Below are 17533 nucleotides of genomic sequence, written 5' to 3'. Positions count from 1 at the left end.
CTAACACCTATCCTTCTCAAACTCTTCCAAAATATAGCAGAGGGAGGAACACTCCCAAACTCATTCTGTGAGGCCACCGTCATCCTGATACCAAAACCAGACAAAGATGTCACAAACAGAAAACTACAGGCCAATATCACTGATGAACGTTAAAAAAAAAAAAAAAAAAAAGTCCTGAAGGACTCCTTTTAGCATTATTTTATGGCATGTCTTTTAGCAACAAACTTTCAGTTTCTGTTTATGTGGGAATGTCTTTCTCCTTCATTTTTGAAAGATAGATTTGCCAGATACATAATTTTTGTTTGACACGTTCTTTTTCTTTTAGTACTTTGAATATGCCTTCCCACAGCTTCTAGCCTCAGTGGTTTTTGATGAGAAATCAGCTTTAATCATATGGAGGATCCCTGCTATTTTCAGGATTCTTCCTTTCCGTTTGCTTTTAACAATTTATTATAATGTATCTCAATTTTGATCTCTTTCAGTTTATCTTACTTTAAATACATTGAGCTTATTGGATATGCAGATTCATGTATTTTATCAAATTTGGGAAATTTAGTCATTACTTTTATCAAATAATCTTTCTGTACCTTTCTCTCTCTCCCTTCTTTCAGGAACTCCCACTGTGACTATGTTGACATATGGATCTCTTAGGCTCTGTTCATTTAATTCATTCTGTTTCCTTTCTGGTCCTCTGATTTCCTAATCTCATTTTACTTGTCCTCAAGTTAGCTGGTATTTTCTTATGTCTTCTCAAATCTGCTGCTGAAGTGCTCTAGTGAATTTTTCATTTTAGTTATCATACTTTTTAATTCCAGAATTGCAGTTTGGTTCCTTTTTATAATTTCTGTCTCTTCATTGGTATTCTATTTGGTGCAACATTGTTTTCATTATTTTCTTTAGTTCTTCTCCCATGCTTTTCTTTAGCAATATGGATATGTGTAAAATAATTGACTTAAAATCTTTATCTTGTGAGTTCAATGTCTGGGTTTCTTCAAGGATAATTTATGCTAATTTCTTTTTTTCCCCTGTGTATGGGTCATACGTTCTTGTTTCGTAGTATGCCTCATAATTTTTGTATTGAAAATTGGATTCTCCTGTTCCCCAGGGATTTTTGTTGTTGCTGTTCTGTTTTTTTGTAGTTTTTCATTTGTTTGTTTGTTTAGTGGCTTTCCTACACAAATTTTGTAAAGTCCATATTTTTTGTTGTGTATAGTCCTTGAAGTTCCTGTTTCATCATCATAGTAGTCAACTTGTGATTTGACAGCAATTTCCCTAAATACCTGGAAACAAGAAAAAACAAAAAATCCAAATATTTGCAGCTATGCTCTGATTGTTGGTGCACACCTTTCATACACCAGCCCTGGTCATTCTGTTGTCTTCTAGATTCTCAGTAGTATGTGGGAGCTTTTCATAGCCCTTATTCCGAGAAGTATCTCATTCCATAGCCTTTCCTCCTACACTTTTAGATTTGTCTATTGTTTGCCCCAACTGTATCTGTTAACCCAAGTGGCAATGGCTAATGCATTTGCCTTTAAATGTTTTTCACAAACACATGTCCAAGTAGCCATCTCAGTCTTAGGAAAGTTCAGAGTTAAGTGAAATAAAGCCAAGTCCTTTGACCTGACCCTTCAGGTAACCACAAGACATTTCATAATGAAGAGCCAAAATTCTTTGAGAGTAAGGTTCATCTGGCTCCCTCCCTGTTTCCCTAGGAAGCTATAATCTCCACTGAGAATAGAGGCTATTGTCTTCAAGGCTGCTGCACAGCTGGAGAGTGGATGATGGGGCCAGTGCAAATTAAAACTCTACTAATCTTTTTTATTGAGATTCAACTGTTTCTTGCTTTTCTTCATTAAACATTTGCTTAGTTGCTTTGATTAGTTTCTTTTTTTTTTAGCTTTTTTTTAAACATCTTTATTGGAGTATAATTGCTTTACAATGGTGTGTTAGTTTCTGCTTCATAACAAAGTGAATCAGTTATACATATACATATGTTCCCATATCTCTTCCCTCTTGCGTCTCCCTCCCTCTCACCCTCCTTATCCCACCCCTCCAGGCAGTCACAAAGCACCGAGCTGATCTCCCTGTGCTATGCGGCTGCTTCCCACTAGCTATCTACCTTACGTTTGGTAGTGTATATATGTCCATGCCTCTCTCTCGCTTTGTCACAGCTTACCCTTCCCCCTCCCCATATCCTCAAGTCCATTCTCTAGTAGGTCTGTGTCTTTATTCCTGTCTTACCCCGAGGTTCTTCATGACGTTTTTTTTTCTTAAATTCCATATATATGTGTTAGCATACGGTATTTCTAAGTTCCAGTTAAGATACTTCTGACAATCCTCACCAACTTATTCACTTCTTTTGTGGAACGATGGGATTTTGGAGTTCTCTACTCAGTCATTTTCACTGATGACACTTAAATTTTTTTCTAATTGCTCAGAAAAGTTACTTTAATTTTAGTTGAGCTGGTATTTATTCTGTTCCCTTGTTTTGGTATTTGTCCTCAGAGACTTCTATTACCCATTTTGGACCTTCTTTTTTCTTTACTTCTCTCTCTCTCTTTTTCTATCTTTCTCTCTCTCTCTCTTTCTTTTTTTTTTTTTTCTTTTTTTCCTATTTTTAGCAATTGTCATGTATCTCAAATCCTTTTTTAAAATTTTTTCTCAATTTTTTTATTTTTAAGATTTCATCTTTTTCACTATTTACTTATCTTACAACTCTAATCTGCTGTATTTATTTGTTCTTGCATTCCCTCTAATTTGGTTTACATATCTGAAATGATTTTTTATTTCTAATTATGTCTTGTGGTCTGTCATCTTATTTTAGAATTTTTATAATCCTGGTTTCTGTTCTTTCATGTTTTATATCATTTTATTAAAGTATTTTGCTATTGTGCAGTGAACCCTGGTTGTTCAATTTGTGAGGCTGCTCCAGACCCTTCACAACTTCTCATAAACCCCTCCACTTACTCACTTTTGCAGTAGGTAAACCTCTTCTTAATTTTAGTTCCTGCATATGAATTGATCTGTTATGAATTTTAGTAAATAAGCTATTTGGGCTTCTACTGTTGTCAGATCTATTAGATTCTCTATTGCTTTCTTTGCTTTCCCCCCAGAGACATTGATACTAGGTAGGACTTCTGGCTATTGTTGGGTTTTTTCCCCTATTCACATTATCTTGGGGTTTATAGTGATATCTCATTGCCTAATTTCATTATAAAGGCTGTCCGTGGGATTCTGGTTTTCTATTGAGTTATTTGGTCTATTTTTATCTTTAGATTCAAGGATATTCAAGAACTATGACATGATTGCCATCAATTTCCTAGAATCCCATTTCTTTCTTGAGTGTTATGTGTATCCTTATATTGCATAATATTAATCTTAACTGATATTGATAAAATAAAAAATAGGAAGTTGTTGGCATATAATTAATGTGGGTATACCTTCATCACTTTATGATCATTAACATGAAGCCTTACTTGCAATACTTATTTCTGTATCCCATGATCAGTCAATCTTGGTGTCACATGTTATATATTCTTTTAAAATATATATATATTCAAAGTAGCTTCCTCAAGAAGGAGAAAAACTTAAATATATTTTGGAGACTAAGGTTTTAAAAGTAATGTATTGTTTCTGATTAATACACTGATGCTTTTAAAATTTGAGAATAAAATTTCTTGCTTTAAAAGGTAGCTTCCTGTACAAAGTTTTGAATAGTGATATATTTTAAAAATTACTAGATATTCATGCACATTAATATTCATCTGCACAAAATGTTTTAGGATTCAAAAGAACTCTTTTATAAAAGTTCAGCTTCTTAAAGAGAATTTCATGGCTCAATTGTCTAGTTTTTCTCCTACCTCCTTATACCACCCCTTATAGTTATATAGCTCATTTTATGGAAGAGCTACTCCAGACTTAGGAAAGCTAGTAAGTATTTGACAGAAAAAATTGCATGGTTTCCACTTTACTAAACTTAGAGATGAAAATTAAATATTGCCCATTTTTGTGTTCTAGTCATGTATAAACTTACTATCACGGAGCACATTCTGCCCAAATATTACCATGCTTTCCTGGTAATGGCCCTGGAAATGCTCCCTCTTAAACAGTGAAATATTTCAGAGTCTCTATAAGAGTAAGTTTCCAAACTTCTAGGAAATATTTTAGAGGAAAAAGAAATAACTTTAAACAGTTTTATTAATACCAGGGAATGAATAGCTTTGTTTTAATTAATTTTTATTGGAGTATGGTTGCTTTACAATGTTGTGTTAGCCTCCACTTCACAACAAAATGAATCAGCCATACACATACAGATATCCCCTCCCTTTTGGACTTCCCTCCCATTTAGGTTACCGTAGTGCACTAGGGGAGTTCCCTGTGCTATACAGCATGTTCCCATTAGTTGTCCGTTTTATACACAGTATCAATAACATATATGTGTCAATCCCAGTCGACCAATTCCTCCCACCCGACATTTTCCCCCTTGGTATCCATACATTTGTTCTCTACATCTGTGTCTCTATTTCTGCTTTGCAACTAAGATATAATCTATATCATTTTTCTAGGTTCCACATATATGCTTTATTATATGATATTTGCTTTTCTCTTTCTGACTTACTTTACTCTGTATGACACTCTCTAGGTCCATCCACGTCTCTACAAATGACTTAATTTCATTCCTTTTTATGGCTGAGTAATATTCCATTGTATATATGTACCACATCTTCTTTATCCATTCATCTGTCAATGGACACTTAGGTTGCTTTCATGTCCTGGCTATTGTAAATAGTGCTGCTGTGAACATCGGAGAGCATGTGTTTTTTTGAATTATGGTTTTCTCTGGGTATATGCCCAGTAGTGGGATTGCTGGGTCATATGGTAGTTCTATCTTTGGTTTTTTAAGGAACCTCCATACTGTTTTCCATAGTGGCTATATCAATTTACATTCCCTCCAGCAGTGTATGAGGGTTCCCTTTTCTCCACACCCTCTCTAGCGTTTATTGTTTGTAGATTTTTTGATGATGGCCATTTGTGACACCTCATTGAAGTTTTGATTTGCATTTCTCTAATTATTAGTGATACTGAGCATCTTTTCATGAATTTTTTGGCTATCTGTATGTCTTCTTTGGAGAAATGTCTATTCAGGTCTTCTGCCCATTTTTGGATTGGGTTTGTTTTTTTGATATTGAGCTGTATGAGCTGCTTGTCTATTTTGGAGATTAATCCTTTGTCAGTTGCCTCATTTGCAAATATTTTCTCCCATTATCTTTGGGTTGTCTTTTTGTCTTCTTTATGGTCTCCTTTGCTTTGCAAAAGCTTTTAAGTTTCATTAGTTCCCATTTGTTTATTTTTGTTTTTATTTCCATTACTCTAGGAGGTGGGTCAAAAAAGATGTTGCTGTGGTTTATGTCAAAATGTGGTTTTCTTTCCTCTGAGAATTTTATAGTGTCCAGTCTTACACTTAGGTCTTTAATCCATTTTGAGTTTATTTTTGTGTATGGTGTTAGGGAGTGTTCTAATTTCATTCTTTTACATGTAGTTGTCCAGTTTTCCCAGCACCACTTATTGAAGAGACTGTCTTTTCTCTATTGTATATTCTTGCCTCCTTTGGCATAGATTAGGTGACCATAGGTGCATGGGTTTATCTCTGGGCTTTCTGTCCTGTTCCATTGATCTATATTTCTGTTTTTGTGTCAGTACCATACTGTCTTGATTACTTTGTGATTTAAGTGCTTGAGAAAATGTTTCATGTGAGATAATTATCTTAAATACAGTTATTCCTGCTTTGATCAGGTAATTTTAAATCCTTGAAAGCGTATAACTATGCTTTATAGTAGTGGATTAACTTTCAAGCACATCACCTAATATATTTTTATATATTGTAGAGACCACTGTAGTGTCTCTTGGGCAGCAGTACTAAAAAAAGAAAATATGCAGAAATACAGATTTGTTAGGAGGCCATAGGTGCTTCTTGCTTTAATCAGGTTTTGAAATGGTGCTCTAGGCATACCATTTTCTATTATCTGTGATGTTATTTGCTAAATTGTTTTTTTGTTGTTCTTGTTGTTTTCATTATATAAAATAGGTGTGTGTTCATTCTTCTTCTTTATATTATTAGGTGTGATAAATGAGAAACTTTAAAATCAGATTGACTAACTCTGTCACTACTTGTGCTATTTTATGCTCACTAAATCTCATTTTTATCTCCTGGAAAATATGGATTAAAATGCAGAGAATTAAAGGGAAAAAAAGCCCAACACAAGGTCAAGAATAAACTATATATTTAAAAATATTAGTTTATGCTGTCTTTCTCCTACATAATAAGTATTTATAACCGACCAATTTCTGCATTACAGTGTTTCTGTGCTATAATCTACAGTATCTACTTGAAAAGCAGTCAAGTCTTACTTTACTTTTCTGGAAGACAAGCATTTTCAATTTATAAACATTTGGTCATAACCATAACCTTCCTTATTCTTACTAAATATCATTTTAAGGCATTCATAGATATGTTGACTTCCTTTCAATTTAGTCAAAGAAAATTTTGACAAATACCTCAGAAGGTATTTAAAGCTTAATTATATGATTTCTACATGACAAATTAATTCATCAAAGACATTTCTTATCTTGGTAAGAAAGGAGAAGGAATTGTTGTTTTCACAGATGCTAAAAAGCAACATTTCAGAATGTAGTTAGTATTCTGTGCTAAGGAAAATGTAAACATTGTGAACTGTAAGTAGATCATTCACCAAATTATTGACATTTTCAATTATTATTTATTCAAATATTTTCTCTTCCATTTCACTCTCCTCTTTTTTAGGAACTACAACGACATGCATATTGTAGCTTTGTTATTATTTCATATGACCCTCAGGTTCTGACACTTTTTTCCCAATCTATTTTCTATTTGTTCTTCAGATTTTATTTTCTATACATTTATCTTCAAGTTCTGTATTGCTTCTATAATTTTCATTATTCTATAGAGCCCATTAATTGAATTTTAAATTTAACTTCTAAATTAAATTAAATTAATATTTTGATTTTAAAACTTCTGTTTGATTCTATTTATGATTTTTGTTTTGTGATTAATTTTTCTATCTTTTCATTAACATGGATATATTTTTCCTTTATTTTCACTGCGTATAAGGTGAAAAATATTTACCTGCTTAAAAATATTTACCTGATAATTCCAACAACTGAGTTATCTCAGTGTCAGTTAAGGTTATTTTATTTTGGGGAATGGGTTGCATTTTCCTGATTCTTTGTGTTTTCATTAATTTTGGATTATATTCTAGACATTGTGAATATTGTGTTAAGAAGAATCTGGATTATGTTATATTCCTCAGAAGAGTGTTAATTTTTTTTCCCCTCTTCTACAGTGGGTGGTAACTTAAATCACAGTTCAGTTTTTCTATCCTTAACTGAGTTGTTTGAATCTACTCCATACATACATAGTTCAGGGGCCAGCTAGAATTTGGGGCACAGGTTGTATAGGTAATTTGCAACATTCACTAGCATTCTTTATTTCTGGGACTCTCAAATTTCCAAGGGTCTAGATACTCTTAACTCTGTCTTCTGGTTCCTCAGTCCAGAAATCTCTGGGCTTTTGTCAGTATTATATGCTGACTGTGGTCTTCATTCAGGATAAAATGTGGAGGACATTGAACTAAGTGAAATAAGCCAGTCACAGAAGGACAAATACTGCATGATTCAACTTATATAAGGTGTCTACAATAGTGAAACTCATGGAAGTAGGTAATATAATTATGGTTGTGAGGGGCTAAGGGAAAGGGAAAGCAAGAAGTTGCTAATAAGTGGATTTAAAATTTCAATTATGTAAGGAGAATAACTATTAAGGATCTCTGTAAAATGCTTTGTATATAGATAGCAATACTGTATTATGCACTTAAAATATATTAAGAGTGTATATTTCATTTTAAATGTTCTCACCAAATAAAAGTTTTAAAATGAAAATAATGTAGAAGCTAGAAGCAAATATGTATAGGCATTACAAGATCAAATGGGCGTTTTTGAGGGTAAGATCACAGTGGGGAGGACTTTCTGAATAGATACTTACTGAAAACTAAAAAAAAAAATTGTGAGCCAGACATTTAACTAAGTCAGGTATTAGAACATTGCAAAATTATAGATGTTGTCATAAAGCTAGAAAATTTAAAGAACACTGGGAGAGCTGCAAAAGAACTATCTAGGTGTTTCAGAAAAATCATCTCCAAGCACCATCCAGTCCCTTGGTTTCTTTATATCAATGAACATAAATCTATTTTGCAGGGATTTCCAACTCTAAATTACAGTAAGTGAATCCAGTCCAAGATGTATGTGGAATTATAGAGTTAACTTGCATACTCTGTACCACTGATATAGGCTGCAGTAAAAACTTACTTTCCTTGTTTAAAAGTGTCAAGATCCTATAACTTCCTGTTGTATTTTGCATACATTAGCAAAAAGTATAGGTAAACACTTTTGTAAAACAGTATGTTCTTATGCTTTTAGAAAAGGATTATCATGGAATCGCGATTGTGTTTTAGGATAGGGTAGGTAAATGAACCAAATCTGGCCCACCACCTGTTTGTGTTAGATCTGTATATATATTAAATATTTTTTAAATATATTTAAATGGTTGAAAAATCAAAAGAAGAAGAATATGTTCAAAGTGCCGAAAGGGAAAAACCTGCAACCTAGGATACTCTAACCAGCAAGACTATCATTTAGAATAGAAGGAGAATAAAGAAATTCTCAAACAAGCAAAAATTAAAAGTGTTCATCAGTACTAAAGCTCCCCTAAAGGAAATTCTGAGGGGTCTTCTCTAAGTGGAAAAGAAGTAAGAATCTACAGGAAAGGGAAAGTCCCAGTAGGAAAGATAAATATATAGTAAGAACCAAGGATCAAACACTTAAATAAGCCAGTATCGAGATTAAAAGACAAAACAAATTGCAAAAACAATTATAACTACAGTAAAAAGTTAAGGGTTAAGGGATGAACATGTAAAATATGATGTCAAAAACAGAAAACGTGGGGGAGGGAAGTAAAAAATGTAGATTGTATAGAATGTGAACTTAAATGACTACCAGCTTAAAACAAGAAGGTATAGTTATAGTTCAACATATAGGAACCCCATGGTAGCCACAAATTAAAAACCTACAATGGATACACAAAAACCTAGAAAGGAACTAAATTATACTACTAAAGAAAATCATCAAACCACAGGGAAGAAACAAAAAGAAGAAATGAACAGAAGAACTACAAAAAGAAATGGAAAACAAGTAATAAAATGGCAGTAAATACATACAAATCAATAACTAGTTTAAATGTCAATGGACTAAATGCTCCAATAAAAAAAAACATGGGGTGGCTGATTGGATAAAAAGACAAGACCCATGTGTATGCTGCCTATAAGAGATTCACTTTAGAGCTTCTTACACACAGACTGAAAGTGTGGGGATGGAAAAATACACTTCATGCCGATGGAAAAGATAAGAAAGTGGGGGTAGCAATATTCATATCAGACTAAAAAAACTTTAAAGCAAAGGCTAAAACAAAAGACAAGCAAGGACATTATATAATTAAAAGGGATCAATACAGGAATAGGATATTACACTTGTTAATGTATATGCACCCAATACGGGAACACCTAAAAACATAAAGCAAATGCTGACATAAAAGGAGAAATTGACAATGTAATAATAGGACAATAATTACACCCCCTGACATCAATGGACAGGTCATCCAGACAGAAAAGCAATAAGGCAACAGTGCTCTTAAATGACACAATAGACCAATAGAACTAAATAGATATCTACAGGACATTGAATCCAAAATCAACAGAGTACACATTCTTTTCAAGTGTACATGGAACATTCTCTAGGATAGATCACATGCTAGGCTGAAAAACAAGTCTTAGTATATAAGAGGATGGAAATATCAAGCACTTTATCTGTCCACAGTGGTGTGAAATTAGAAATCAATTATAGAAAGAAAATAGAAAAAGAACAAACACTTGGAGACTAAACAACAAGCTACTAAAAAACCAAGGGGTCAATGAAGAAATCAAAAAAGTTAGAAAATACCTCAAGAGAAATGAAAATGGAATAACACTCCAAAATCTGTGGGATGCAGCAAAAGCAGTTCTAAGAGGGAAGTTTATAGCAATGCAGGTCTTCCTTAAGAAACAAGAAAAATCTCAAATAAACAACATAACCTACCACCTAAAGAAATTAGAAAAAGAAGAGCAAACAAAAACCAAAGTCAGCAGAAGGAAGGAAATAATAAAGATCAGAGAGGAAATAAATAAAAAAGAAATTTTAAAAATAGAGAATTTCAATGAAACCAAGACAATTTTTACAAAATGTAGATAAAATTGATAAAACTTTAGCCAGCTCACCAAGAAGAAAAGAGAGAGGACCCAAATAAAAATAAGAAACGAAAGAGGAGAAATAACCGATACCAGAGATACAAAAAATTATAAGAGAATACTACAGACAGTTATATGCCAACAAATTGGACAACTTAGAAGAAACAGACAAATTTCTAGAAACATACAACCTTCCAGGACTGAATCAAAAAGAAACAAACAATTCGAAAAGATTTATCATTAGTAGTGAAACTGAATTTGTAATAAAAATACTTCCAGCAGAAAAAATCCAGCATCAGATGCTTCACAAGGGAATTCTACCAAACATATTAAGAAGAGCTAATACCTCTCAAGCTATTTCAAAAAATTGAAGAGAATGGAACATTCTCAAATTCATTCTGTGAGGCCACCATTACCCTGATACTAAAAGCAGACAAAGACACTATAAAACTGAAAATCACAGGCCAATATTGTTGATGGTTATAGATGCAAAAATTCTGAACAGTATATTAGCAAACCAAATCCAATATATAAAATGGATCACACACCATGACCAAGTTGGATTTATTCCAGGGACAAAAGGATGGTTCAGCATTCAAAAATCAATCAATGTGATACACCACAATAACAAAAGGAAGGATTAAAGTCACATGATCATCTCAATAGACACAGAAAAAGCATTTGACAAAATTCAACATCTGTTCACCATAAAAGCTCTTATCAAAGTGGGTATAGAGAGAACATATCTCAGCACAATAAAGGACATTTACGACAAACCCACAGCCAACACCATACTCAATGGTGAAAAGTTGAAAGCCTTCCCGCTAAATTCAGGAACAAGACAATGATGTCTACCCTCATCACTTCTGTTTAAACTAATATTGAAAGTCTTAGCCACAGAAATCAGAAAAGAAAAAGAAAAAACTGTATCCAGATTGGAAGGGAAGAGGTAAACCTGTTCCTATTTGTAGATGACATGATACTTTATTATATAGAGAACCTTAAAGTCTCCACCCCAAAACTATTAGAACTGATAAATGAATTCAGTACAGTTGCAAGACACAAGGTTAAAATACAGAAATCTGTTGTTTTACTATACACTAATAATGAACTATTAGAGTGTAAAAAAAATCCTGTTTAAAAATTGCATCAAAAAGAATAAAATACTTAGAAATGAACTTAACCAAGGAGGTGAAAGATCTATACTCTGAAAAGCAGAAGAAAATGATGAAGGAAATTGAAGGTGATGCAAAGAAGTGGAAAGCTATCCCAAGCTCATGTATTGGAAGAATGAATAGTGTTAAAATGGCCATACTATGTAAAGCAATTGACAGATGTAATGCAATTCCTATCAAATTACCCGTGACATCCTTCACAGAACTAAAATAAATAATCCTAAAATTCACATGGAACCATAAAATACCCCAACTTACCAAAGCAATCTTGATAAAAAAGAATAGAGCTTGGAGGTATCAATCTCTGAGACTTCAGACTATACTGCAAAGCTACAGTAATCAAAACAGCATGGTATTGGCACAGAAACAGACACATAGAGCAATGGAACAGAATAGAGAGCCCAGCAGTAAACCCATACACCTATCTTCAGTTAATTTATGGCAAAGAATGCAAGTATTTATAATGGAGAAGAGACAGTCTCTTCAATAGGTGGTGCTGGGAAAACTGGACAGCTACAGCTCAAGCAATGAGATTAGAACATTCTCTAACACCATGTACAAAAATAAACTCAAAATGGATTAAAGACCTAAATGTAAGACCTGAAACTGTAAAAGTCCTAGAAGAGAACATACACAGAACACTCTTTGACATAAAGCATAGCTATTTTTTGGATCTGTCTCCCTAAGGCAAAGAAATAAAAACAAAATTTTAAAAATGAGATCTAATCAAACTTAAAATCTTTTGCACAGCAAAGGAAAACATTGACAAAATGAAAAGACAACCTACAGCATGGGAGAAAATATTTGCAAATGATATAACTAACAAGAGGTTAATATCCAAAATATATAAACAGCACATACAATTCAGTATCAAGAAAACAAACAACCAAATCAGAAAATGGACAGAAGACCTGAATAGACATTTCTCCAAAGAAGACATGCAGCTGGAGAGCAGGCACTTGAAAAGATGCTCAACATTGCTAACTGTTGGGGAAAGCAAATAAAAACAAAGAGATATCACCTCATACCTATCAGAATGGCTATCATAAATAATTCTACAAATAGCAAATGTTGGCAAGGATGTGGAGAAAAGGGAATCATTGTACATTGTTGGTGGGGATGTAAATTGGTGCATCCACTGTGGAAAACAGTATGGAGTTTCCTCAAAAAACTAAAAATAGAACTACCATATGATCCAGCAATTCCACTCCTAGGTATATATCTGGAAGAAACAAACACTAATTCAAAAAAGTATACTACACTCCAGTGTTTTTAGCCACACTATTTACAATAGCCACGATGTGGAAGCAACCCAAGTATTCATCAACAGACAAATGGAGAATGAAGGTGTGCCTTACGTATACAATGGAATATTACTTAGCCATAAAAAGAATGAAATTCTGCCATTTGGAAAAATGTGGATGGTCTTAGAGAATAATATCCTTAGTAAAATAAGTCAGAGAAAGACAATGTATAGTATCATTCATATATGACATCTAAAATATAATGCAAATGAATGTATATAGCAAACCAGAAATAGCCACACAATATAGAAAACAAACCAGTGGTTACCAGTGGGGAGATGGGGAAGGGTATGTTAGGGGTATGGGATTAAGAGATGCAAACTACTATGTACAGAATAGATAAGCAACAAGGGTATATTGTATAGCATAGGGAATTATAACCATTATCTTGTAACAACTGTTAATGGAGTATAATCTGTAAAATACTGAATCAGTATGCTTTACACCTGAAACTAATATAATATTGTAAATAAGGTATACTTCAATTTAAAAAAAGAGTACTATTCAGTGACTCATAAATATTATATGAAATTCAAGTTACAGTGTCCATAAATAAATTTTATTGTAATTCATGGACAGTCATTAATTTACATATTGTATATGGCTGCTTTTATGCTATGTCAGCAGAGTTGAGTAATTGTAATAGAGACTATATGGCCTGTAAAGCCTAAAATACTTACTATCTAGCTCTTTAAAGAAAAAGTTTATCTACCCTGTCTTAGGATATAAAGCTATGTTACTGGGAAGCACTTGAAATGCTCATCCAAAGGAAGCAGAGTTAGTACCTGGAAATAAACAAAGCAAAAAGGCAAGTTAAAAAACAAAACCTTGTTCTAGAATTTTCATAGAACCTTCATCGATTTATAGATCAACTGGGAAGATTGCCACCTTAGCAACATTGATTTTTCAATTCATGAAGAGATAGAATGTCTTAGATCTTCTTTAATGTCCTTTAGAAGAGTTTTAAAATTTTTTATGTATGTAGTTCTTGCATTTCTTTTTAAAAATTATTCCTATTTTATTGTTTTAATGCTCTCATGAATGAAATTATTTTCTAAATTTAATTTGCAGACTATTCATTGCCTGTGCATATATATACAATTGATTTTGAAAATATTGTCTTGTATCCTGCATCCTTGATGTACTTTTTTATTAACTAATATTTTTTGGTATGTGGATTCCTTAGGATTTTCTATATACAGGCTAATGATATCTGGGAATAATAACAGTTTTACTTTTTCCTTTCCAATCTTGACATCTTTTATCTTTTTTTTTGCCTACTTGCTCAAGCTAAAAACTCCAGCACTATATCCAGTAGGAGATTTGAGAATAGATATCTGTACCCTGAATTTAAGGGAAAACATTCAGTCTTTATCCATTAAGTATGAGGATAATACTTAATGAGGATACTTATGAGGATAATACTTAATGAAAATAATACTTATGAGGATAATCCATTAAGTATTATCCATTAAGTATGAGGTTTGCTCATACTTAATGTAGAAGCCTTGTATAAGGTTGGAAAAGTTACCTTCTATTCCAAATTTCGTAAAAAATTTCGTTGTTGTTGATGTTGTTGTTTCTTTCTTTTGTTTGTTTTGTTTCTTTCATTCATGATTTGAACCATCAAATCATGAATGGTTTGATATGATCATCTCATTAGATGCAGAGAAAGCTTTCAACAAAATTCAACACCCATTTATGATAAAAACCCTCCAGAAAGTAGGCATAGAGGGAACTTACCTCAACATAATAAAGGCCATATATGACAAACCCACAGCCAACATCGCCCTCAATGGTGAAAAACTGAAACCATTTCCACTAAGATCAAGAACAAGACAAGGTTGCCCACTCTCACCAGTATTATTCAACATAGTTTTGGAAGTTTTGGCCACAGCAATCAGAGAAGAAAAAGAAATAAAAGGAATCCAAATCATAAAAGAAGTAAAACTGTCACTGTTTGCAGATGACATGATACTATACATAGAGAATCCTAAAGATGCCATCAGAAAACTACTAGAGCTAATCAATGCATTTGGTAAAGTAGCAGGATACAAAATTAATGCACAGAAATCTCTTGCATTCCTATACACTAATGATGAAAAATCTGAAAGAGAAATTAAGGAAACACCCCCATTTACCATTGCAACAAAAAGAATAAACCTACCTAAGGAGACAAAAACCTGCATGCAGAAGACTATAAGACACTGATGAAAGAAATTAAAGATGATACATACAGATGGAGAGATATACCATGTTCTTGGACTGGAAGAATCAACATTGTGAAAATGACTATACTACCCAAAGCAATCTACAGATTCAGTGCAATCCCTATCAAACTACCAACGGCATTTTTCACAGAACAAAAAACTTCACAATTTGTATGGAAACACAAAAGACCCCGAATAGCCAAAGCAATCTTGAGAAAGAAAAATGGAGCTGGAGAAGTCAGGCTCCCTGACTTCAGACTATATTACAAAGCTACAGTAATCAAGACAGTATGGTACTGGCACAAAAACAAAAATATAGATCAAAGGAACAGGATAGAAAGCCCAGAGATAAACCCACAAACATATGGTCACCTTATCTTTGATAAAGGAGGCAAGAATATACAATGGAGAAAAGACCACCTCTTCAATAAGTGGTGCTGGGAAAACTGGACAGCTACACATAAAAGAATGAAATTAGAACACTCCCTAACACCATACACAAAAATAAACTCAAAATGGATTAAAGACCTAAATGTAAGGCCAGAAACTATCAAACTCTTAGAGGAAAACATAGGCAGAACACTCTATGACATAAATCACAGCAAGATCCTTTTTGACCCACCTCCTAGAGAAAGGGAAATAACAGAAATAAACAAATGGGACCGAATGAAACCTAAAAGCTTTTGCACAGCAAACGAAACCATAAACAAGACGAAAGGTTAACCCTCAGAATTGGAGAAAATATTTGCAAATGAAGCAACTGACAAAGGATTAATCTCCAAAATATACAAGCAGCTCATGCAGCTCAATATGAAAAAAAAAAAAAAACCCCACCAAAAATGAGAAGACCTAAATAGACATTTCTCCAAAGAAGGTATGCAGATTGCCTACAGACACATGAAAGGATGCTCAACATCACTAATCATTAGAGAAATGCAAATCAAAACTACAGTGAGATATCACCTCACACCAGTCAGAATGGCCATCATCAAAAAACCAACAAACGATAAATGCTGGAGAGGGTGTGGAGAAAAGGGAACCCTCTTGCACTGTTGGGGGGAATGTAAATTAATACAGCCACTATGGAGAACAGTGTGCAGGTTCCTTAAAAAGCTACAAATAGAACTACCATATGACCCAGCAATCCCACTATTGGGCATATACCCTGAGAAAACCATAATTCTAAAAGAATCATGTACCACAATGTTCATTGCAGCTCTATTTACAATAGCCAGGACATGGAAGCAACCTAAGTGTCCATCAACAGATGAATGGATAAAGAAGATGTGGCACATGTATACAATGGAATATTACTTAGCCATAAAAAGGAACGAAACTGAGTTATTTGTAGTGAGGTAGATGGACCTAGAGACTGTCATACAGAGTGAAGTAAGTCAGAAAGAAAAACAAATACTGTATGCTAACACATATATATGGAATCTAAAAAAAGCAAAGAAAAATGGTCAGAAGAGCCTAGGGGCAAGACGGGAATAAAGATGTAGACCTACTAGAGAATGGACTTGAGGATACAGGAAGGGGGAATGGTAAGCTGTGACAAAGTGAGAGAGTGGTATGGACATATATACACTACCAAATGTAAAATAGCTAGTGGGAAGCAGCCGCATAGCACAGGGAGGTCAGCTCGGTTCTTTGTGACCACCTAGAGGGGTGGGATAGGGAGTGTGGGAGGGAGGGAGATGCAAGAGGGAAGAGATATGGGGACATATGTATATGTATAACTGATTCACTTTGTTATAAAGCAGAAGCTAACACACCATTGTAAAGCAATTGTACTCTAATAAAGATATTTAAAAAAAAAAGTCATGTACCACAGTGTTCATTGCAGCTCTATTTACAATAGCCAGGACATGGAAGCAACCTATATATCCATCGACAGATGGATGGATAAAGAAGATGTGGCACATATATACAATGGAATATTACTCAGCCATAAAAAGAAACGAAATTGAGTTATTTGTAGTGAGGTGGATGGACCAAGAGACTGTCATACAGAGTGAAGTAAGTCAGAAGGAGAAAAACAAATACCGTATGCTTACACATATATATATGGAATCTAAAAAAAAAATTGGTTCTAATGAACCTAGGGGAAGGTTAGGAATAAAGACACAGTCGTAGAGAATGGACTTGAGGACACGGGGAGGGGGAAGGGTAAGCTAGGATGAAGTGAGAGAGTGGCTTTGACATATATACACTACCAGATGTAAAATAGTTAGCTAGTGGGAAGCAGCTGCATAGCACAGGGAGATCAGCTCCGTGCTTTGTGTCCACCTCGAGGGGTGGGATAGGGAGGGTGCAAGAGAGATGCAAGAGGGAAGAGATATGGGGTTATATGTATATGTATAGCTGATTCACTTGGCTATGCAGCAGAAACTAACACACCATTATAAAGTAATTATACTCCAATAAAGATTTAAAAAACAAATCATGAATGGTTTGGATTTCGGCAAGTGTTT

The sequence above is a fragment of the Aethalodelphis obliquidens genome, unplaced genomic scaffold (assembly GCF_003676395.1).
Source record: "Aethalodelphis obliquidens isolate GAN/ISIS:26980383/991018 unplaced genomic scaffold, ASM367639v1 scaffold64, whole genome shotgun sequence".
NCBI classification, from domain to species: domain Eukaryota; kingdom Metazoa; phylum Chordata; class Mammalia; order Artiodactyla; family Delphinidae; genus Aethalodelphis; species Aethalodelphis obliquidens.
Note: the sequence above shows the minus strand (reverse complement) of the source record.